Here is a 24,481-nt window from a genome sequence, read left to right as displayed (position 1 = left end):
AATCTGAGGATTGCAGGGAGTAATAATCTGAGTATTGCAGGGATAATAGTCTCGGATCAATCATAGTCTGATACAGCAATCTGAGTATTGCAGGGATAATAGTCTCAGATCAATCATGGTCTGGTACAGCAATCTGAGTATTGCAGGGAGTAATAGTCTCGGATGAATAATGGTCTGGTACAGCAATCTGAGTATTGCAGGGAGTAATAGTCCCGGATCAATCATGGTCTGATACAGCAATCTGAGTATTGCAGGGATAATAGTCTCGGATCAATTATGGTCTGATACAGCAATCTGAGTATTGCAGGGAGTAATAGTCTCAGATCAATCATGGTCTGGTATAGCAATCTGAATATTGCAGGGTATAATAGTCTCGGATCAACCATGGTCTGATACAGCAATCTGAGTATTGATGGGAGTAATAGTCTCAGATCAATCATGGTCTGGTATAGCAATCTGAGTATTGCAGGGAGTATTAGTCTCGGATCAACCATGGTCTGATACAGCAATCTGAGTATTGCAGGGTGTAATAGTCTCGAATGAACCATGATCTGATACATCAATTTGAGTATTGCAGGTGGTAATAGTCTTGGATCCACCATGGTCTGGTACAGCAATTTGTGTATTGCAGGGAGTAATAGTCTAGGATCAATCATGGTCTGATACAGCAATCTGGGTATTGCAGGGAACAGTAATCTGAGTATTGCAGGGAGTAATAATCTGAGTATTGCAGGGAGTAATAGTCTCGGTTCAACCATGGTCTACTACAGCAATCTGAGTATTGCAGGGAGTAATAATCTGAGTATTGCAGGGATAATAGTCTCGGATCAATCATGGTCTGGTACAGCAATCTGAGCATTGCAGGGATAATAGTCTCGAATCAATCATGGTCTGGTACAGCAATCTGAGTATTGCAGGGAGTAATAGTCTCAGATCAATCATGGTCTGGTGCACCAATCTGAGTATTGCAGGGAGTAATTGTCTCGGATCCACCATGGTCTGATACAGCAATCTGTGTATTCCAGGGTGTAATAGTCTCGGATCAACCATGATCTGATACAGCAATCTGAGTATTGCAGGGAGTAATAGCCTCGGATCGACCATGGTCTGATACAGCAATTTGAGTATTGCAGGGAGTAATAGTCTCGGATCAATCATGGTCTGATACAGCAATCTGGGTATTGCAGGGAGTAGTAATCTGAGTATTGCAGGGAGTAATAGTCTCGGATCAATAATGGTCTGATACAGCAATCTGAGTATTGCAGGGAGTAATAGTCGGAGTATTGCAGGGATAATAGTCTCGGATCAATCATGGTCTGGTACAGCAATCTGAGCATTGCAGGGATAATAGTCTCGGATCAATCATGGTCAGGTACAGCAATCTAAGGATTGCAGGGAGTAATAATCTGAGTATTGCAGGGATAATAGTCTCGGATCAATCATGGTCTGATACAGCAATCTGAGTATTGCAGGGATAATAGTCTCAGATCAATCATGGTCTGGTACAGCAATCTGAGTATTGCAGGGAGTAATAGTCTCGGATGAATAATGGTCTGGTACAGCAATCTTAGTATTGCAGGGAGTAATAGTCTCGGATCAATCATGGTCTGATACAGCAATCTGAGTATTGCTGGGAGTAATAGTCTCGGATCAATCATGGTCTGGTACAGCAATCTGAGAATAGCAGGGAGTAATAATCTGAGTATTGCAGGGATAATAGTCTCGGATCAATTATGGTCTGATACAGCAATCTGAGTATTGCAGGGAGTAATAGTCTCAGATCAATCATGGTCTGGTATAGCAATCTGAATATTGCAGGGTATAATAGTCTCGGATCAACCATGGTCTGATACAGCAATCTAAGTATTGAAGGGAGTAATAGTCTCGGATCAATGATGGTCTGGTATAGCAATCTGAGTATTGCAGGGAGTATTAGTCTCGGATCAACCATGGTCTGATACAGCAATCTGAGTATTGCAGGGTGTAATAGTCTCGAATTAACCATGATCTGATACAGCAATTTGAGTATTGCAGGGGGTAATAGTCTCGGATCGACCATGGTCTGATACAGCAATTTGAGTATTGCAGGGAGTAATAGTCTAGGATCAATCATGGTCTGATACAGCAATCTGGGTATTGCAGGGAACAGTAATCTGAGTATTGCAGTGAGTAATAATCTGAGTATTGCAAGGAGTAATAGTCTCGGATCAACCATGGTCTACTACAGCAATCTGAGTATTGCAGGGAGTAATAGTCTGAGTATTGCAGGGATAATAGTCTCGGATCAATCATGGTCTGGTACAGCAATCTGAGCATTGCAGGGATAATAGTCTCGAATCAATCATGGTCTGGTACAGCAATCTGAGTATTGCAGGGAGTAATAGTCTCAGAACAATCATGGTCTGGTGCAGCAATCTGAGTATTACAAGGAGTAATAGTCTCGGATCCACCATGGTCTGATACAGCAATCTGAGTATTGCAGGGAGTAATAGCCTCGGATCGACCATGGTCTGATACAGCAATTTGAGTATTGCAGGGAGTAATAGTCTCGGATCAATCATGGTCTGATACAGCAATCTGAGTATTGCAGGGAGTAGTAATCTGAGTATTGCAGGGAGTAATAGTCTCGGATCAATAATGGTCTGATACAGCAATCTGAGTATTGCAGGGAGTAATAGTCGGAGTATTGCAGGGATAATAGTCTCGGATCAATCATGGTCTGGTACAGCAATCTGAGCATTGCAGGGATAATAGTCTCGGATCAATCATGGTCTGGTACAGCAATCTGAGTATTGCAGGGAGTAATAGTCTCGGATCAACCATGGTCTGATATAGCAATCTGAGTATTGCAGAGAGTAATAGTCTCGGATCAATCATGGTCTGGTACAGCAATCTGAGTATTGCAGGGAATAATAATCTGAGTATTGCCGGAATAATAGACTCGGATCAATCGAAGGCTGGTACGTCAATCTGTGTATTGCAGGGTGTAATATTCTCAGATCAATCATGGTCTGGTACAGCAATCTGAGTATTGCAGGGAGTAATAGTCTCGGATCAATCATGGTCTGATACTGCAATCTGAGTATTGCAGAGAGTAATAGTCTGAGTATTGCAGGGATAATAGTCTCGGATCACTCATGGTCTGATACAGAAATCTGAGTATTGCAGGGAGTAATATTCTCGGATCAATCATGGTCTGGTACAGCAATCTGAGCATTGCAGGGATAATAGTCTCGGATCAATCATGGTCTGGTACAGCAATCTGAGTATTGCAGGGAGTAATAATCTGAGTATTGCAGGGATAATAGTTTCTGATCAATCATGGTCTGGTACAGCAATCTGAATATTGCAGGGAGTAATAGGCTCGGATCAACCCATGGTCTGGTACAGCAATCTTAGTATTGCAGGGAATAATAGTCTCGGATCAACCATGGTCTGATACAGCAATCTGAGTATTGCAGAGAGTAATAGTCTCGGATCAACCATGGTCTGATACAGCAATCTGAGTATTGCAGGGAGTAATAGTCTGAGTATTGCACGGATAATAGTCTCGGATCAATCATGGTCTGGTACAGAAATCTGAGTATTGCAGGGAATAATAGTCTCGGATCAATCATGGTCTGGTACAGCAATCTGAGTATTGAAGGGAGTAATAGTCTCGGATCAACCATGGTCTGATACAGTAATCCGAGTATTGCAAGGTGTAATAGTCTCGGATCAACCATGGTCTGATACAGCAATCTGAGTATTGCAGGGAGTAATAGTCTCGGATCAATCATGGTCTGATACAGCAATTTGAGTATTGCAGGGAGTAATAGTTTTGGATCAATCATGGTCTGATACAGCAATCTGAGTATTGCAGGGAGTAATAGTCTCGGATCAACCATGGTCCGATACAGCAATCTGAGTATTGCAGGGATTAATAGTCTCGGATCAATCATGGTCTGATACAGCAATCTGAGCATTGCAGGGAACAATAATCTGAGTATTGCAGGGATAATAGTCTCGGATCAAACATGGTCTGATACCGAAATCTGAGTATTGCAGGGATAATAGCCTCGGATCAATCATGGTCTGGTACAGCCATCTGAGTATTGCAGGGAGCAATAGTCTCGGATCAATCATGGTCTCGTACAGCAATCTGAGTATTGCAGGGAGTAATAGTTTCGGATCAATCATGGTCTGATACAGCAATCTGAGTATTGCAGGGAGTAATAGTCTCGGATCAATCATGGTCTGGTACAGCAATATGAGTATTGCAGGGAGTAATAATCTGAGTATTGCAGGGATAATAGTCTCGGGTCAATCATGGTCTGATACAGCAATCTGAGTATTGCAGGGATAATAGTCTCGGATCCATCATGGTCTGGTACAGCAATCTGAGTATTGCAGGGACAATAGTTTCGGATCAATCATGCTCTGGTACAGCAATCTGAGTATTGCAGGGAGTAATAGTCTCGGATCAATCATGGTATGGTACAGCAATCTGAGTATGCAGGGAGTAATAGTCTCGGATGAATCATGGTCTGATACAGCAATCTGAGTATTGCAGGGAGTAATAGTCTCAGATCAATCATGGTCTGGTACAGCAATCTGAGTATTGCAGGGAGTAATAATCTGAGTATTGCAGGGATAATAGTCTCGGATCAATCATGGTCTGATACAGCAATCTGCGTATTACAGGGAAAATAGTCTCGGATCAATCATGGTCTGGTACAGCAATCTGAGTATTGCAGGGCGTAATAGTCTCGGATCAATCATGGTCTGGTACAACAATATGAGTATTGCAGGGAGTAATAGTCTCGGATCAATCATGGTCTGATACAGCAATCTGAGTATTGCAGGGCGTAATAGTCTCGGATCAATCATGGTCTGGTACAGCAATCTGAGTATTGCAGGGAGTAATAATCTCGGATCAACCATGGTCTGATACAGCAATCTGAGTATTGCAGAGAGTAATAGTCTCGGATGAACCATGATCTGATTCAGCAATCTGAGTATTGCAGGGAGTAATAGTCTCGGATCGACCATGGTCTGATACAGCAATTTGAGTATTGTAGGGAGTAATAGTCTCGGATCAATCATGGTCTGATACAGTAATCTGAGTATTGCAGGGAGTAATAATCTGAGTATTGCAGGGAGTAATAGACTCGGATCAACCATGGTCTAATACAGCAATCTGAGTATTGCAGGGGTTAATAGTCTGAGTATTGCAGGGATAATAGTCTCGGATCAATCATGGTCTGGTACAGCAATCTGAGTATTGCAGGGAGTAATAGTCTCGGATCAATCATGGTCTGGTACAGCAATCTGAGTATTGCAGGGAGTAATAGTCTCGGATCAACCATGGTCTGATACAGTAATCTGAGTATTGGAAGGAGTAATAGTCTGGGATCAACCATGGTCTGATACAGCAATCTGAGTATTGCAGGGAGTAATAGTCTCGGATGAATCATGGTCTGATACAGCAATCTGAGTATTGCAGGGAGTAATAATCTGAGTATTGCAGGGATAATAGTCTCGGATCAATCATGGTGTGGTACAGCAATCTGAGTATTGCAGGGAGTAATATACGCAGATCAATCATGGTCTGGTACAGCAATCTGAGTATTGCAGGGAGTAATAGTCTCGGATCAACCATGGTCTGATATAGCAATCTGAGTATTGCCGAGAGTAATAGTCTCGGATCAATCATGGTCTGGTACAGCAATCTGAGTATTGCAGGGAGTAATAATCTGAGTATTGCAGGGATAATAGTCCCGGATCAATCATAGTCTGATACAGCAATCTGAGTATTGCAGGGATAATAGTTTCGGATCAATTATGTTCTGGTACAGCAATCTGAGTATTGCAGGGGTAATAGTATCGGATCAATCATGGTCTGGTACAGCAATCGGAGTATTGCAGGGAGTAATAGTCTCGGATCAATCATGGTCAGGTACAGCAATCTGAGGATTGCAGGGAGTAATAATCTGAGTATTGCAGGGATAATAGTCTCGGATCAATCATAGTCTGATACAGCAATCTGAGTATTGCAGGGATAATAGTCTCAGATCAATCATGGTCTGGTACAGCAATCTGAGTATTGCAGGGAGTAATAGTCTCGGATGAATAATGGTCTGGTACAGCAATCTGAGTATTGCAGGGAGTAATAGTCCCGGATCAATCATGGTCTGATACAGCAATCTGAGTATTGCAGGGATAATAGTCTCGGATCAATTATGGTCTGATACAGCAATCTGAGTATTGCAGGGAGTAATAGTCTCAGATCAATCATGGTCTGGTATAGCAATCTGAATATTGCAGGGTATAATAGTCTCGGATCAACCATGGTCTGATACAGCAATCTGAGTATTGATGGGAGTAATAGTCTCAGATCAATCATGGTCTGGTATAGCAATCTGAGTATTGCAGGGAGTATTAGTCTCGGATCAACCATGGTCTGATACAGCAATCTGAGTATTGCAGGGTGTAATAGTCTCGAATGAACCATGATCTGATACATCAATTTGAGTATTGCAGGTGGTAATAGTCTTGGATCCACCATGGTCTGGTACAGCAATTTGTGTATTGCAGGGAGTAATAGTCTAGGATCAATCATGGTCTGATACAGCAATCTGGGTATTGCAGGGAACAGTAATCTGAGTATTGCAGGGAGTAATAATCTGAGTATTGCAGGGAGTAATAGTCTCGGTTCAACCATGGTCTACTACAGCAATCTGAGTATTGCAGGGAGTAATAATCTGAGTATTGCAGGGATAATAGTCTCGGATCAATCATGGTCTGGTACAGCAATCTGAGCATTGCAGGGATAATAGTCTCGAATCAATCATGGTCTGGTACAGCAATCTGAGTATTGCAGGGAGTAATAGTCTCAGATCAATCATGGTCTGGTGCACCAATCTGAGTATTGCAGGGAGTAATTGTCTCGGATCCACCATGGTCTGATACAGCAATCTGTGTATTCCAGGGTGTAATAGTCTCGGATCAACCATGATCTGATACAGCAATCTGAGTATTGCAGGGAGTAATAGCCTCGGATCGACCATGGTCTGATACAGCAATTTGAGTATTGCAGGGAGTAATAGTCTCGGATCAATCATGGTCTGATACAGCAATCTGGGTATTGCAGGGAGTAGTAATCTGAGTATTGCAGGGAGTAATAGTCTCGGATCAATAATGGTCTGATACAGCAATCTGAGTATTGCAGGGAGTAATAGTCGGAGTATTGCAGGGATAATAGTCTCGGATCAATCATGGTCTGGTACAGCAATCTGAGCATTGCAGGGATAATAGTCTCGGATCAATCATGGTCTGGTACAGCAATCTGAGTATTGCAGGGAGTAATAGTTTCGGATCGATCATGGTCTAGTACAGCAATCTGAGTATTGCAGGGAGTAATAGTCTCGGATCAACCATGGTCTTGTACAGCAATCTGAGTATTGCAGGGAGTAATATTCTCAGATCAATCATGGTCTGGTACAGCAATCTGAGTATTGCAGGGAGTAATAGTCTCCGATCAACCATGGTCTGATATAGCAATCTGAGTATTGCAGAGAGTAATAGTCTCGGATCAATCATGGTCTGGTACAGCAATCTGAGTATTGCAGGGAATAATAATCTGAGTATTGCCGGAATAATAGTCTCGGATCAATCGTGGTCTGGTACATCAATCTGTGTATTGCAGGGTGTAATATTCTCAGATCAATCATGGTCTGGTACAGCAATCTGAGCATTGCAGGGATAATAGTCTCGGATCAATCATGGTCTGGTACAGCAATCTGAGTATTGCAGGGAGTAATAATCTGAGTATTGCAGGGATAATACTCTCGGATCAATCATGGTGTGATACAGCAATCTGAGTATTGCAGGGAAAATAGTTTCTGATCAATCATGGTCTGGTACAGCAATCTGAATATTGCAGGGAGTAATAGGCTCGGATCAATCATGGTCTGGTACAGCAATCTTAGTATTGCAGGAAATAATAGTCTCAGATCAACCATGGTCTGATACAGCAATCTGTGTATTGCAGAGAGTAATAGTCTCGGATCAACCATGGTCTGATACAGCAATCTGAGTATTGCAGGGAGTAATAATCTGAGTATTGCAGGGATAATACTCTCGGATCAATCATGGTGTGATACAGCAATCTGAGTATTGCAGGGAAAATAGTTTCTGATCAATCATGGTCTGGTACAGCAATCTGAATATTGCAGGGAGTAATAGGCTCGGATCAATCATGGTCTGGTACAGCAATCTGAGTATTGCAGGGAGTAATATACGCAGATCAACCATGGTCTGATACAGCAATCTGAGTATTGCAGAGAGTAATAGTCTCGGATCAACCATGGTCTGATACAGCAATCTGAGTATTGCAGGGAGTAATAGTCTCGGATCAACCATGGTCTGATACAGCAATCTGAGTATTGCAGAGAGTAATAGTCTCGGATCAATCATGGTTTGGTACAGCAATCTGAGTATTGCAGGGAGTAATAGTCTCGGATAAACCATGGTCTGATACAGCAATCTGAGTATTGCAGGGAGTAATAGTCTCGGATCGACCATGGTCTGATACAGCAATTTGTGTATTCCAGCGAGTAATAGTCTCGGATCAATCATGGTCTGATATAGCAATCTGAGTATTGCAGGGAGTAATAATCTGAGTATTGCAGGGATAATAGTCTCGGATCAATCATGGTCTGATACAGCCATCTGAGTATTGCAGGGAGCAATAGTCTCGGATCAATCATGGTCTCGTACAGCAATCTGAGTATTGCAGGGAGTAATAGTTTCGGATCAATCATGGTCTGATACAGCAATCTGAGTATTGCAGGGAGTAATAGTCTCGGATCAATCATGGTCTGGTACAGCAATATGAGTATTGCAGGGAGTAATAATCTGAGTATTGCAGGGATAATAGTCTCGGGTCAATCATGGTCTGATACAGCAATCTGAGTATTGCAGGGATAATAGTCTCGGATCCATCATGGTCTGGTACAGCAATCTGAGTATTGCAGGGAGCAATAGTCTCGGATCAATAATGGTCTGATACAGCAATCTGAGTATTGCAGGGAGAAATAGTGTCGGTTAAGTCATGGTCTGATACAGCAATCTGTGTATTGCTGGGAGTAATAGTCTTGGATTAATCATGGCTTGTACAGCAATCTGAGTATTGCAGGGAGTAATAATCTGAGTATTGCAGGGACAATAGTCTCGGATCAATTATGGTCTGATACAGCAATCTGAGTATTGCAGGGACAATAGTTTCGGATCAATCATGCTCTGGTACAGCAATCTGAGTATTGCAGGGAGTAATAGTCTCGGATCAATCATGGTATGGTACAGCAATCTGAGTATGCAGGGAGTAATAGTCTCGGATGAATCATGGTCTGATACAGCAATCTGAGTATTGCAGGGAGTAATAGTCTCAGATCAATCATGGTCTGGTACAGCAATCTGAGTATTGCAGGGAGTAATAATCTGAGTATTGCAGGGATAATAGTCTCGGATCAATCATGGTCTGATACAGCAATCTGCGTATTACAGGGATAATAGTCTCGGATCAATCATGGTCTGGTACAGCAATCTGAGTATTGCAGGGCGTAATAGTCTCGGATCAATCATGGTCTGGTACAACAATATGAGTATTGCAGGGAGTAATAGTCTCGGATCTATCATGGTCTGATACAGCAATCTGAGTATTGCAGGGCGTAATAGTCTCGGATCAATCATGGTCTGGTACAGCAATCTGAGTATTGCAGGGAGTAATAATCTCGGATCAACCATGGTCTGATACAGCAATCTGAGTATTGCAGAGAGTAATAGTCTCGGATGAACCATGATCTGATTCAGCAATCTGAGTATTGCAGGGAGTAATAGTCTCGGATCGACCATGGTCTGATACAGCAATTTGAGTATTGTAGGGAGTAATAGTCTCGGATCAATCATGGTCTGATACAGTAATCTGAGTATTGCAGGGAGTAATAATCTGAGTATTGCAGGGAGTAATAGACTCGGATCAACCATGGTCTAATACAGCAATCTGAGTATTGCAGGGATTAATAGTCTGAGTATTGCAGGGATAATAGTCTCGGATCAATCATGGTCTGGTACAGCAATCTGAGTATTGCAGGGAGTAATAGTCTCGGATCAACCATGGTCTCATACAGTAATCTGAGTATTGGAAGGAGTAATAGTCTCGGATCAACCATGGTCTGATACAGCAATCTGAGTATTGCAGGGAGTAATAATCTGAGTATTGCAGGGATAATAGTCTCGGATCAATCATGGTCTGGTACAGCAATCTGAGTATTGCAGGGAGTAATATACGCAGATCAATCATGGTCTGGTACAGCAATCTGAGTATTGCAGGGAGTAATAGTCTCGGATCAACCATGGTCTGATATAGCAATCTGAGTATTGCCGAGAGTAATAGTCTCGGATCAATCATGGTCTGGTACAGCAATCTGAGTATTGCAGGGAGTAATAATCTGAGTATTGCAGGGATAATAGTCCCGGATCAATCATAGTCTGATACAGCAATCTGAGTATTGCAGGGATAATAGTTTCGGATCAATTATGGTCTGGTACAGCAATCTGAGTATTGCAGGGATAATAGTATCGGATCAATCATGGTCTGGTACAGCAATCGGAGTATTGCAGGGAGTAATAGTCTCGGATCAATCATGGTCAGGTACAGCAATCTGAGGATTGCAGATAGTAATAATCTGAATATTGCAGGGATAATAGTCTCGGATCAATCATGGTCTGATACAGCAATCTGAGTATTGCAGGGATAATAGTCTCAGATCAATCATGGTCTGGTACAGCAATCTGAGTATTGCAGGGAGTAATAGTCTCGGATGAATAATGGTCTGGTACAGCAATCTGAGTATTGCAGGGAGTAATAGTCCCGGATCAATCATGGTCTGATACAGCAATCTGAGTATTGCAGGGATAATAGTCTCGGATCAATTATGGTCTGATACAGCAATCTGAGTATTGCAGGGAGTAATAGTCTCAGATCAATCATGGTCTGGCATAGCAATCTGAATATTGCAGGGTATAATAGTCTCGGATCAGCCATGGTCTGATACAGCAATCTGAGTATTGAAGGGAGTAATAGTCTCAGATCAATCATGGTCTGGTATAGCAATCTGAGTATTGCAGGGTGTAATAGTCTCGAATGAACCATGATCTGATACATCAATTTGAGTATTGCAGGTGGTAATAGTCTTGGATCCACCATGGTCTGGTACAGCAATTTGTGTATTGCAGGGAGTAATAGTCTAGGATCAATCATGGTCTGATACAGCAATCTGGGTATTGCAGGGAACAGTAATCTGAGTATTGCAGGGAGTAATAATCTGAGTATTGCAGGGAGTAATAGTCTCGGATCAACCATGGTCTACTACAGCAATCTGAGTATTGCAGGGAGTAATAGTCTGAGTATTGCAGGGATAATAGTCTCGGATCAATCATGGTCTGGTACAGCAATCTGAGCATTGCAGGGATAATAGTCTCGAATCAATCATGGTCTGGTACAGCAATCTGAGTATTGCAGGGAGTAATAGTCTCAGATCAATCATGGTCTGGTGCAGCAATCTGAGTATTGCAGGGAGTAATTGTCTCGGATCCACCATGGTCTGATACAGCAATCTGTGTATTGCAGGGTGTAATAGTCTCGGATCAACCATGATCTGATACAGCAATCTGAGTATTGCAGGGAGTAATAGCCTCGGATCGACCATGGTCTGATACAGCAATTTGAGTATTGCAGGGAGTAATAGTCTCGGAACAATCATGGTCTGATACAGCAATCTGAGTATTGCAGGGAGTAGTAATCTGAGTATTGCAGGGAGTAATAGTCTCGGATCAATAATGGTCTGATACAGCAATCTGAGTATTGCAGGGATAATAGTCTCGGATCAATCATGGTCTGGTACAGCAATCTGAGTATTGCAGGGAGTAATAGTTTCGGATCAATCATGGTCTAGTACAGCAATCTGAGTATTGCAGGGAGTAATAGTCTCGGATCAACCATGGTCTTGTACAGCAATCTGAGTATTGCAAGGAGTAATATTCTCAGATCAATCATGGTCTGGTACAGCAATCTGAGTATCGCAGGGAGTAATAGTCTCGGATCAACCATGGTCTGATATAGCAATCTGAGTATTGCAGAGAGTAATAGTCTCGGATCAATCATGGTCTGGTACAGCAATCTGAGTATTGCAGGGAATAATAATCTGAGTATTGCCGGAATAATAGTCTCGGATCAATCGTGGTCTGGTACATCAATCTGTGTATTGCAGGGTGTAATATTCTCAGATCAATCATGGTCTGGTACAGCAATCTGAGCATTGCAGGGATAATAGTCTCGGATCAATCATGGTCTGGTACAGCAATCTGAGTATTGCAGGGAGTAATAATCTGAGTATTGCAGGGATAATACTCTCGGATCAATCATGGTGTGATACAGCAATCTGAGTATTGCAGGGAAAATAGTTTCTGATCAATCATGGTCTGGTACAGCAATCTGAATATTGCAGGGAGTAATAGGCTCGGATCAATCATGGTCTGGTACAGCAATCTTAGTATTGCAGGGAATAATAGTCTCAGATCAACCATGGTCTGATACAGCAATCTGTGTATTGCAGAGAGTAATAGTCTCGGATCAACCATGGTCTGATACAGCAATCTGAGTATTGCAGGGAGTAATAGTCTGAGTATTGCACGGATAATAGTCTCGGATCAATCATGGTCTGGTACAGCAATCTGAGTATTGCAGGGAGTAATATACGCAGATCAACCATGGTCTGATACAGCAATCTGAGTATTGCAGAGAGTAATAGTCTCGGATCAACCATGGTCTGATACAGCAATCTGAGTATTGCAGGGAGTAATAGTCTCGGATCAACCATGGTCTGATACAGCAATCTGAGTATTGCAGAGAGTAATAGTCTCGGATCAATCATGGTTTGGTACAGCAATCTGAGTATTGCAGGGAGTAATAGTCTCGGATAAACCATCGTCTGATACAGCAATTTGTGTATTCCAGCGAGTAATAGTCTCGGATCAACCATGGTCTGATATAGCAATCTGAGTATTGCAGAGAGTAATAGTCTCGGATCAATCATGGTCTGGTACAGCAATCTGAGTATTGCAGGGAGTAATAGTCTGAGTATTGCACGGATAATAGTCTCGGATCAATCATGGTCTGGTACAGCAATCTGAGTATTGCAGGGAGTAATAGTCTCGGATCAATCATGGTCTGGTACAGCAATCTGAGTATTGCAGGGAGTAATAGTCTCGGATCAACCATGGTCTGATACTGTAATCTGAGTATTGCAAGGTGTAATAGTCTCGGATCAACCATGGTCTGATACAGCAATCTGAGTATTGCAGGGAGTAATAGTCTCGGATCAATCATGGTCTGATACAGCAATCTGAGTATTGCAGGGAGTAATAATCTGAGTATTGCAGGGATAATAGTCTCGGATCAATCATGGTCTGGTACAGCAATCTGAGTATTGCAGGGAGTAATATACGCAGATCAACCATGGTCTGATACAGCAATCTGAGTATTGCAGAGAGTAATAGTCTCGGATCAACCATGGTCTGATACAGCAATCTGAGTATTGCAGGGAGTAATAGTCTCGGATCAACCATGGTCTGATACAGCAATCTGAGTATTGCAGAGAGTAATAGTCTCGGATCAATCATGGTTTGGTACAGCAATCTGAGTATTGCAGGGAGTAATAGTCTCGGATAAACCATGGTCTGATACAGCAATCTGAGTATTGCAGGGAGTAATAGTATCGGATCGACCATGGTCTGATACAGCAATTTGTGTATTCCAGCGAGTAATAGTCTCGGATCAATCATGGTCTGATATAGCAATCTGAGTATTGCAGGGAGTAATAATCTGAGTATTGCAGGGATAATAGTCTCGGATCAATCATGGTCTGATACAGCAATCTGAGTATTGCAGGGATAATAGTCTCGGATCAATCATGGTCTGGTACAGCAATCTGAGTATTGCAGGGAGTAATAGTCTTGCATCAATCATGGTCTGGTAGAGCAATCTGAGTATTGCAGGGAATAATAGTCTCGGATCATTTATGGTCTGGTACAGCAATATGAGTATTGCAGATAGTAATAGTCTCGGACCAATCATGGTCTGGTACAGCAATCTGAGTATTGCAGGGAGTAATAGTCTTGGATCAACCATGGTCTGATACAGCAATCTGAGTATTGCAGGGAGTAATAGTCTTGGATCACTCATGGTCTGATACAGCTATCTGAGTATTGCAGGGAGTAATAGTCTCGGATCAACCATGGTCTGATACAGCAATCTGAGTATTGCAGGGAGTAATAGTCTCGGATCAATCATGGTCTGATACAGCAATCTGAGCATTGCAGGGAGTAATAATCTGAGTATTGCAGGGATAATAGTCTCGGATCAAACATGGACTGATACCGAAATCTGAGTATTGCAGGGATAATAGCCTCGGATCAATCATGGTCTGGTACAGCCATCTGAGTATTGCAGGGAGTAATAGTCTCGGATTAATCATGGTCTGGTACAGCAATCTGAGTATTGCAGGGAGTAAAAGTCTCGGATCAATCATGGTCTGGTACACCAATCTGAGTATTGCAGGGAGTAATAATCTGAGTATTGCAGGGATAATAGTCTCGGATCAATCATGGTCTGATACAGCAATCTGAGTATTGCAGGGATAATAGTCTCAGATCCATCATGGTCTGGTACAGCAATCTGAGTATTGCAGGGAGTAATAGTCTCGGATCAATAATGGTCTGATACAGCAATCTGAGTATTGCAGGGAGTAATAGTCTCGGTTCAGTCATGGTCTGATACAGCAATCTGAGTATTGCTGGGAGTAATAGTCTCGGATCAATCATGGTCTGGTACAGCAATCTGAGGATTGCAGGGAGTAATAGTCTCGGATGAATCATGGTCTGATACAGCAATCTGAGTATTGCAGGGAGTAATAGTCTCAGATCAATCATGGTCTGGTACAGCAATCTGAGTATTGCAGGGAGCAATAATCTCGGATCAACCATGGTCTGATACAGCAATCTGAGTATTGCAGAGAGTAATAGTATCGGATTAACCATGATCTGATACAGCAATCTGAGTATTGTAGGGAGTAATTGTCTCGGATCGACCATGGTCTGATAGAGCAATTTGAGTATTGCAGGGAGTAATAGTCTCGGATCAATCATGGTCTGATACAGCAATCTGAGTATTGCAGGGAGTAATAATCTGAGTATTGCAGGGAGTAATAGTCTCGGATCAACCATGGTCTGATACAGCAATCTGAGTATTGCAGGGAGTAATAGTCTGAGTATTGCAGGGTTAATAGTCTTCGATCAATCATGGTCTGGTACAGCAATCTGAGTATTGCAGGGAGTAATAGTCTCGGATCAATCATGGTCTGGTACAGCAATCTGAGTATTGCAGGGAGTAATAGTCTCGGATCAACTATGTTCTGATACAGTAATCTGAGTATTGCAAGGAGTAATAGTCTCGGATCAACCATGGTCTGATACAGCAATCTGAGTATTGCAGGGAGTAATAGTCTCGGATCAATCATGGTCTGGTACAGCAATCTGAGTATTGTAGGGAGTAATATACGCAGATCAATCATGGTCTGGTACAGCAATCTGAGTATTGCTGGGAGTAATAGTCTCGGATCAACCATGGTCCGATATAGCAATCTGAGTATTGCCGAGAGTAATATTCTCGGATCAATCATGGTCTGGTACAGCAATCTGAGTATTGCAGTGAGTAATAATCTGTGTATTGCAGGGATAATAGTCCCGGATTAATCATGGTCTGATACAGCAATCTGAGTATTGCAGGGATAATAGTTTCGGATCAATTATGGTCTGGTACAGCAATCTGAGTATTGCAGGGATAATAGTATCGGATCAATCATGGTCTGGTACAGCAATTGGAGTATTGCAGGGAGTAATAGTCTCGGATCAATCGTGGTCAGGTACAGCAATCTGAGGATTGCAGGGAGTAATAATCTGAGTATTGCAGGGATAATAGTCTCAGATCAAACATGGTCTGATACAGCAATCTGAGCATTGCAGGGAGTAATAGTCTCGGATGAATAATGGTCTGGTACAGCAATCTGAGTATTGCAGGGAGTAATAGTCTCCGGTCAATCATGGTCTGATACAGCAATCTGAGTATTGCTGGTAGTAATAGTCTCGGATCAATCATGGTCTGGTACAGCATCTGAGTATTGCAGGGAGTAATAATCTGAGTATTGCAGGGATAATAGTCTCGGATCAATTATGGTCTGATACAGCAATCTGAGTATTGCAGGGAGTAATAGCCTCAGATCAATCATGGTCTGGTATAGCAATCTGAATATTGCAGGGAGTAATAGACTCGGATCAACCATGGTCTGATACAGCAATCTGAGTATTGAAGGGAGTAATAGTCTCGGATCAATCATGGTCTGGTACAGCAATCTGAGTATTGCAGGGAGTATTAGTCTCGGATCAACCATGGTCTGATACAGCAATCTGAGTATTACAGGGTGTAATAGTCTCGGATGAACCATGATCTGATACAGCAATTTGAGTATTGCAGGGAGTAATAGTCTAGGATCAATCATGGTCTGATACAGCAATCTGGGTATTGCAGGGAGTAGTAATCTGAGTATTGCAGGGAGTAATAATCTGAGTATTGCAGGGAGTAATAGTCTCGGATCAACAATGGTCTGATACAGCAATCTGAGTATTGCAGGGTGTAATAGTCTCGGATGAACCATGATCTGATACAGCAATGTGAGTATTGCAGGGGGTAATAGTCTCGGATCGACCATGGTCTGATACAGCAATTTGAGTATTGCAGGGAGTAATAGTCTAGGATCAATCATGGTCTGATACAGCAATCTGGGTATTGCAGGGAGTAGTAATCTGAGTATTGCAGGGAGTAATAATCTGAGTATTGCAGGGAGTAATAGTCTCGGATCAACAATGGTCTGATACAGCAATCTGAGTATTGCAGGGAGTAATAGTCTGAGTATTGCAGGGATAATAGTCTCGGATCAATCATGGTCTGGTACAGCAATCTGAGCATTGCAGGGATAATAGTCTCTAATCAATCATGGTCTGGTACAGCAATCTGAGTATTGCAGGGAGTAATAGTCTCGGATCGACCATGGTCTGATACAGCAATTTGAGTATTGCAGGGAGTAATAGTCTCGGATCAACCATGGCCTGATACAGCAATCTGAGTATTGCAGGGAGTAATAGTCTCGGATCAATCATGGTCTGGTGCAGCAATCTGAGTATTGCAGGGAGTAATAGTCTCGGATCCACCATGGTCTGATACAGCAATCTGAGTATTGCAGGGTGTAATAGTCTCGGATCAACCATGATCTGATACAGCAATCTGAGTATTGCAGGGAGTAATAGCCTCGGATCGACCATGGTCTGATACAGCAATTTGAGTATTGCAGGGAGTAATAGTCTCGGATCAATCATGGTCTGATACAGCAATCTGAGTATTGCAGGGAGTAGTAATCTGAGTATTGCAGGGAGTAATAGTCTCGAATCAATAATGGTCTGATACAGCAATCTGAGTATTGCAGGGAGTAATAGTCGGAGTATCGCAGGGATAATAGTCTCGGATCAATCATGGTCTGGTACAGCAATCTGAGCATTGCAGGGATAATAGTCTCGGATCAATCATGGTCTGGTACAGCAATCTGAGTATTGCAGGGAGTAATAATCTGAGTATAGCCGGAATAATAGTCTCGGATCAATCGTGGTCTGGTAAAGCAATCTGTGTATTGCAGGGAGTAATATTCTCAGATCAATCATGGTCTGGTACAGCAATCTGAGGATTGCAGGGAGTAATAGTCTCGGATCAATCATGGTCTGATACTGCAATCTGAGTATTGCAGAGAGTAATAGTCTGAGTATTGCAGGGATAATAGTCCCGAATCAATCATGGTCTGATACAGCAATCTGAGTATTGCAGAGAGTAATAGTTTCGGATCAATCATGGTCTGGTACAGCAATCTAAGAATTGCAGGGAGTAATACTCTCGGATCAACCATGGTCTGATACAGCAATCTGAGTATTGCAGGGAGTAATAGTCTCGGATGAACCATGATCTGATACAGCAATCTGAGTATTGCAGGGAGTAATAGTCTCGGATCGACCATGGTCTGATACAGCAATTTGAGTATTGCAGGGATTAATAGTCTCGGATCGACCATGGTCTGATACAGCAATCTGAGTATTGCAGGGAGTAATAGTCTCGGATCGACCATGTTCTGATACAGCAATTTGAGTATTGCAGGGAGTATTAGTCTCGGATCAATCATGGTCTGATACAGCAATCTGAGTATTGCAGGGATAATAGTCTGAGTATTGCCGAAATAATAGTCTCGGATCAATCGTGGTCTGGTACATCAATCTGTGTATTGCAGGGTGTAATATTCTCAGATCAATCATGGTCTGGTACAGCAATCTGAGCATTGCAGGGATAATAGTCTCGGATCAATCATGGTCTGGTACAGCAATCTGAGTATTGCAGGGAGTAATAATCTGAGTATTGCAGGAATAATACTCTCGGATCAATCATGGTGTGATACAGCAATCTGAGTATTGCAGGGAGTAATAGTCTGAGTATTGCACGGATAATAGTCTCGGATCAATCATGGTCTGGTACAGCAATCTGAGTATTGCAGGGAGTAATAGTCTCGGATCAATCATGGTCTGGTACAGCAATCTGAGTATTGCAGGGAGTAATAGTCTCGGATCAACCATGGTCTGATACTGTAATCTGAGTATTGCAAGGTGTAATAGTCTCGGATCAACCATGGTCTGATACAGCAATCTGAGTATTGCAGGGAGTAATAGTCTCGGATCAATCATGGTCTGATACAGAAATCTGAGTATTGCAGGGAGTAATAATCTGAGTATTGCAGGGATAATAGTCTCGGATCAATCATGGTCTGGTACAGCAATCTGAGTATCGCAGGGAGTAATATACGCAGATCAACCATGGTCTGATACAGCAATCTGAGTATTGCAGAGAGTAATAGTCTCGGATCAACCATGGTCTGATACAGCAATCTGAGTATTGCAGGGAGTAATAGTCTCGGATCAACCATGGTCTGATACAGCAATCTGAGTATTGCAGATAGTAATAGACTCGGATCAATCATGGTTTGGTACAGCAATCTGAGTATTGCAGGGAGTAATAGTCTCGGATCAATCATGGTATGGTAAAGCAATCTGAGTATTGCAGGGAGTAATAGTCTCGGATCAACCATGGTCTGATACAGCAATCTGAGTATTGCAGGGAGTAATAGTCTGAGTATTGCAGGGTTAATAGTCTCGGATCAATCATGGTCTGGTACAGCAATCTGAGTATTGCAGGGATTAATAGTCTCGGATCAATCATGGTCTGGTACAGCAATCTGAGTATTGCAGGGAGTAATAGTCTCGGATCAACTATGTTCTGATACAGTAATCTGAGTATTGCAAGGAGTAATAGTCTCGGATCAACCATGGTCTGATACAGCAATCTGAGTATTGCAGGGAGTAATAGTCTCGGATCAATCATGGTCTGGTACAGCAATCTGAGTATTGTAGGAAGTAATATACGCAGATCAATCATGGTCTGGTACAGCAATCTGAGTATTGCTGGGAGTAATAGTCTCGGATCAACCATGGTCCGATATAGCAATCTGAGTATTGCCGAGAGTAATATTCTCGGATCAATCATGGTCTGGTACAGCAATCTGAGTATTGCAGTGAGTAATAATCTGAGTATTGCAGGGATAATAGTCCCGGATCAATCATGGTCTGATACAGCAATCTGAGTATTGCAGGGATAATAGTTTCGGATCAATTATGGTCTGGTACAGCAATCTGAGTATTGCAGGGATAATAGTATCGGATCAATCATGGTCTGGTACAGCAATTGGAGTATTGCAGGGAGTAATAGTCTCGGATCAATCATGGTCAGGTACAGCAATCTGAGGATTGCAGGGAGTAATAATCTGAGTATTGCAGGGATAATAGTCTCAGATCAAACATGGTCTGATACAGCAATCTGAGTATTGCAGGGATAATAGTCTCAGATCAATCATGGTCTGGTACAGCAATCTGAGCATTGCAGGGAGTAATAGTCTCGGATGAATAATGGTCTGGTACAGCAATCTGAGTATTGCAGGGAGTAATAGTCTCGGGTCAATCATGGTCTGATACAGTAATCTGAGTATTGCTGGTAGTAATAGTCTCGGATCAATCATGGTCTGGTACAGCAATCTGAGTATTGCAGGGAGTAATAGTCTGAGTATTGCAGGGATAATAGTCTCGGATCAATCATGGTCTGGTACAGCAATCTGAGCATTGCAGGGATAATAGTCTCTAATCAATCATGGTCTGGTAGAGCAATCTGAGTATTGCAGGGAGTAATAGTCTCAGATCAATCATGGTCTGGTACAACAATCTGAATATTGCAGGGAGTAATAGTCTCGGATCAACCATGGCCTGATACAGCAATCTGAGTATTGCAGGGAGTAATAGTCTCGGATCCACCATGGTCTGATACAGCAATCTGAGTATTGCAGGGTGTAATAGTCTCGGATCAACCATGATCTGATACAGCAATCTGAGTATTGCAGGGAGTAATAGCCTCGGATCGACCATGGTCTGATACAGCAATTTGAGTATTGCAGGGAGTAATAGTCTCGGATCAATCATGGTCTGATACAGCAATCTGAGTATTGCAGGGAGTAGTAATCTGAGTATTGCAGGGAGTAATAGTCTCGGATCAATAATGGTCTGATACAGCAATCTGAGTATTGCAGGGAGTAATAGTCGGAGTATCGCAGGGATAATAGTCTCGGATCAATCATGGTCTGGTACAGCAATCTGAGCATTGCAGGGATAATAGTCTCGGATCAATCATGGTCTGGTACAGCAATCTGAGTATTGCAGGGAGTAATAGTTTCGGATCAATCATGGTCTGGTGCAGCAATCTGAGTATTGCAGGGAGTAATATTCTCAGATCAATAATGGTCTGGTACAGCAATCTGAGTATTGCAGGCAGTAATAGTCTCGGATCAACCATGGTCTGATATAGCAATCTGAGTATTGCAGAGAGTAATAGTCTCGGATCAATCATGGTCTGGTACAGCAATCTGAGTATTGCAGGGAGTAATAATCTGAGTATAGCCGGAATAATAGTCTCGGATCAATCGTGGTCTGGTAAAGCAATCTGTGTATTGCAGGGAGTAATATTCTCAGATCAATCATGGTCTGGTACAGCAATCTGAGGATTGCAGGGAGTAATAGTCTCGGATCAATCATGGTCTGATACTGCAATCTGAGTATTGCAGAGAGTAATAGTCTGAGTATTGCAGGGATAATAGTCCCGGATCAATCATGGTCTGATACAGCAATCTGAGTATTGCAGAGAGTAATAGTTTCGGATCAATCATGGTCTGGTACAGCAATCTAAGAATTGCAGGGAGTAATACTCTCGGATCAACCATGGTCTGATACAGCAATCTGAGTATTGCAGGGAGTAATAGTCTCGGATGAACCATGATCTGATACAGCAATCTGAGTATTGCAGGGAGTAATAGTCTCGGATCGACCATGGTCTGATACAGCAATTTGAGTATTGCAGGGATTAATAGTCTCGGATCAACCATGGTCTGATACAGCAATCTGAGTATTGCAGGGAGTAATAGTCTCGGATCGACCATGTTCTGATACAGCAATTTGAGTATTGCAGGGAGTATTAGTCTCGGATTAATCATGGTCTGATACAGCAATCTGAGTATTGCAGGGAGTAATAGTCTGAGTATTGCAGGGATAATAGTCTCGGATCAATCATGGTCTGGTACAGCAATCTGAGCATTGCAGGGATAATAGTCTCTAATCAATCATGGTCTGGTACAGCAATCTGAGTATTGCAGGGAGTAATAGTCTCAGATCAATCATGGCCTGATACAGCAATCTGAGTATTGCAGGGAGTAATAGTCTCGGATCCACCATGGTCTGATACAGCAATCTGAGTATTGCAGGGTGTAATAGTCTCGGATCAACCATGATCTGATACAGCAATCTGAGTATTGCAGGGAGTAATAGCCTCGGATCGACCATGGTCTGATACAGCAATTTGAGTATTGCAGGGAGTAATAGTCTCGGATCAATCATGGTCTGATACAGCAATCTGAGTATTGCAGGGAGTAGTAATCTGAGTATTGCAGGGAGTAATAGTCTCGGATCAATAATGGTCTGATACAGCAATCTGAGTATTGCAGGGAGTAATAGTCGGAGTATCGCAGGGATAATAGTCTCGGATCAATCATGGTCTGGTACAGCAATCTGAGTATTGCAGGGAGTAATAGTCTCGGATGAACCATGATCTGATACAGCAATCTGAGTATTGCAGGGAGTAATAGTCTCGGATCGACCATGGTCTGATACAGCAATTTGAGTATTGCAGGGATTAATAGTCTCCGATCAACCATGGTCTGATACAGCAATCTGAGTATTGCAGGGAGTAATAGTCTCGGATCGACCATGTTCTGATACAGCAATTTGAGTATTGCAGGGAGTATTAGTCTCGGATTAATCATGGTCTGATACAGCAATCTGAGTATTGCAGGGATAATAGTCTCGGATCAATCATGGTCTGATACAGCAATCTGAGTATTGCAGGGATAATAGTCTCGGATCAATCATGGTCTGGTACAGCAATCTGAGTATTGCAGGGAGTAATAATCTGAGTATTGCAGGGATATTAGTCTCGGATCAATCATGGTCTGGTACAGCAATCTGAGCATTGCAGGGATAATAGTCTCGGATCAATCATGGTCAGGTACAGCAATCTGAGTATTGCAGGGATGATAGTCTCGGATCAATCATGGTCTGGTACAGCAATTTGAGTATTGCAGGGAATAATAGTCTCGGATCAATCATGGTCTGGTACAGCAATCTGAGTATTGCAGGGAGTAATAGTTTCGGATCAATCATGGTCTGGGACAGCAATCTCACTGTTGCAGGGAGTAATATTCTCAGATCAATCATGGTCTGGTACAGCAATCTGAGTATTGCAGGGAGTAATAGTCTCGGATCAACCGTGGTCTGAGACAGCAATCTGAGTATTGCAGAGAGTAATAGTCTCGGATCAATCATGGTCTGGTACAGCAATCAGAGTATTGCAGGGAGTAATAATCTGAGTATTGCAGGGATAATAGTCCCGGATCAATCATGGTCTGATACAGCAATCTGAGTATTGCAGGGATTATAGTCTCGGATAAATCACGGTCTGGTACAGCAATCTGAGTATTGCAGGGAGTAATATTCTCGGATCAATCATGGTCTGGTACAGCAACATGAGTATTGCAGGGATAATAGTCTCGGATCAATCATGGTCTGGTACAGCAATCGGAGTATTGCAGGGAATAATAGTCTCGGATCAATCATGGTCTGGTGCAGCAATCTGAGTATTGCAGGGAGTAATAATCTCGGATCAATCATGGTCTGATACAGCAATCTCAGTATTGCAGGGATAATAGTCTCGGATAAATCACGGTCTGGTACAGAAATCTGAGTATTGCAGGGAGTAATATTCTCGGATCAATCATGGTCTGGTACAGCAACATGAGTATTGCAGGGATAATAGTCTCGGATCAGTCATGGTCTGGTACAGCAATCGGAGTATTGCAGGGAATAATAGTCTCGGATCAATCATGGTCTGGTACAGCAATCTGAGTATTGCAGGGAGTAATAGTCTCGGATCAATCATGGTCTGGTACAGCAATCTGAGTATTGCAGGGAGTAATAATCTGAGTATTGCAGGGATAATACTCTCGGATCAATCATGGTGTGATACAGCAATCTGAGTATTGCAGGGATAATAGTTTCTGATCAATCATGGTCTGGTACAGCAATCTGAATATTGCAGGGAGTAATAGGCTCGGATCAATCATGGTCTGGTACAGCAATCTTAGTATTGCAGGGAATAATAGTCTCAGATCAACCATGGTCTGATACTGCAATCTGAGTATTGCAGAGAGTAATAGTCTCGGATCAACCATGGTCTGATACAGCAATCTGAGTATTGCAGGGAGTAATAGTCTCGGATCAACCATGGTCTGATACAGCAATCTGAGTATTGCAGAGAGTAATAGTCTCGGATCAATCATGGTTTGGTACAGCAATCTGAGTATTGCAGGGAGTAATAGTCTCGGATAAACCATGGTCTGATACAGCAATCTGAGTATTGCAGGGAGTAATAGTCTCGGATCGACCATGGTCTGATACAGCAATTTGAGTATTCCAGCGAGTAATAGTCTCGGATCAATCATGGTCTGATATAGCAATCTGAGTATTGCAGGGAGTAATAATCTGAGTATTGCAGGGATATTAGTCTCCGATCAATCATGGTCTGATACAG

The sequence above is a fragment of the Mobula birostris genome, chromosome 9 (genome assembly GCF_030028105.1).
Source record: "Mobula birostris isolate sMobBir1 chromosome 9, sMobBir1.hap1, whole genome shotgun sequence".
In the NCBI taxonomy this organism is placed as follows: domain Eukaryota; kingdom Metazoa; phylum Chordata; class Chondrichthyes; order Myliobatiformes; family Myliobatidae; genus Mobula; species Mobula birostris.
This window is presented reverse-complemented; position numbering follows the sequence as displayed.